Source organism: Ornithorhynchus anatinus, chromosome 11 (assembly GCF_004115215.2).
Source record: "Ornithorhynchus anatinus isolate Pmale09 chromosome 11, mOrnAna1.pri.v4, whole genome shotgun sequence".
In the NCBI taxonomy this organism is placed as follows: Eukaryota; Metazoa; Chordata; class Mammalia; order Monotremata; family Ornithorhynchidae; genus Ornithorhynchus; species Ornithorhynchus anatinus.
This window is the reverse complement of record NC_041738.1, coordinates 11,571,528-11,572,972: the sequence shown is the minus strand read 5'-3', so window position 1 is coordinate 11,572,972 and position 1,445 is coordinate 11,571,528. Positions and strand designations below refer to the sequence as shown.

Genomic DNA, 1,445 nt, shown 5'->3' with positions numbered 1-1,445 from the left:
AGACAGGGGACAGACCTTCTGAGAACTGGAAATGGTCACCTTCCCATGGAGACAGTGATCTGGGGTGGGGGCGGCAGCCAGCACATAGATTTTCCATGAATCAGACACTTCAGGGAACACCATTCGGCTCTTGGGTCCACCCCAGTTCCGCCTTTTGTGACTGGAGACTTGGGTGGGGGGGTGAACCCCAGGACTCTATTGTGGCTACCTCTCAGAGTCCCCTCAGAAAGGGAAAGAAAAAGCCACCAAGCATGGTCTTATTTATATCACAAAAGAAAAGAGCAGCAGGGCTAACAGAAGATACTGTGACAGGACAACCAACTTGCTGTGAATTGTTACCTCAGCCCATTGATGGAGTGCTCCTGTCGCTCTTCATTTGGAACTGAATGTTTGATTGCTGGCAGGTTGATAGGATTATAGGTTTAATTGGATGCCTGCGTTTCTCTAGATGTAAGTGAAATTTATGGCTGTGGTGTTTGGCGTGCTATGTTTTCCGCCCGCCACATCAGCCCCCGCCAGGACAGCGCAGGGAGGGGTGGTGATGAGGGAAAGAAACTGCCCATTCCAGGGAGCAGGTCCAGGAGTGAGAGCCAGTCCAGGGGCTTCCTCATCTCTGCTGGGGTCATGGGGAGAGCAGCTGGAGGCAAAGGAGGGGTCCAAGACTAGGTCTCCATCACCACCGCCCCCAGCACCCCCAGCCTCACTGACCTTTGGGGAAGAAAATCTGAGATCCTGTCCAGCTTTCTGGGGCTCCATTTGACATTAGGACCATCAGCTTGGGAGATGGAAAGGGAAGGGCTCAGAGTCATCCAAAGGCAGAATGATGCCCTGGGCCACCATGGAGAAATGACTCTCTCCAGGTGGATCTAGTTCTCTCTCAGGGACACACCTGGAGAGTTTCCAGTAGTCTACCAGTCTTGACTATGGGAGGGAGAGTAAAGCAGAAGCATATTCATTCCATTCCTAGCTTAGGCAGTGGCTAGCGAGTGGAAGACAACCTGCTACAAGTCAAAACTCACCCATGCTGGGCAGCAGCAGCATGGGAGAGAGTCGAGAGCGGAAACTCGAGTTTACTGCGTGGAAGGCGGCAATGGTAAACCACTTCCCGATTTTCACCAAGAAAACTCTATGGATACACTACCAGAATGATTGCAGGTGGAGGTAGGGCATTCTGGGAGAGATGTGTTCATGGCGTCGCTGTGGGTCAGACATGACGGCATAAGACAAGACAAGGTGAATCCAAAGGGCAGAAAAGTTTGCACTGAAGGTTGGTTGATGATGCTCCCTTGAGGCCAAGGTTAGGAGGGAGGAGGAGAGCCCCCAAAGCCACCACTGCTTGTTGTGGGCAGGGAATGTGTTTGTTATATTGTACTCTTCCAAGCACTTATTACAGTGCTCTGCACACAATAAGCACTCAAATACAACTGAATGAATGAAAAGCATGG

The 1,445-nt window shown here is 51.3% G+C and overlaps 1 non-coding gene across 1 annotated transcript; it reads left to right on the top strand.

Annotated features, from left to right (window-relative positions):
* Positions 1-871: 871 nt before the first annotated feature.
* Positions 872-1,009, top strand: LOC114815336. Its single transcript, XR_003763099.1, has one exon. It is a non-coding gene; the product is annotated as a small nucleolar RNA SNORA7 (small nucleolar RNA).
* The last annotated feature ends 436 nt before the right edge of the window (positions 1,010-1,445 follow it).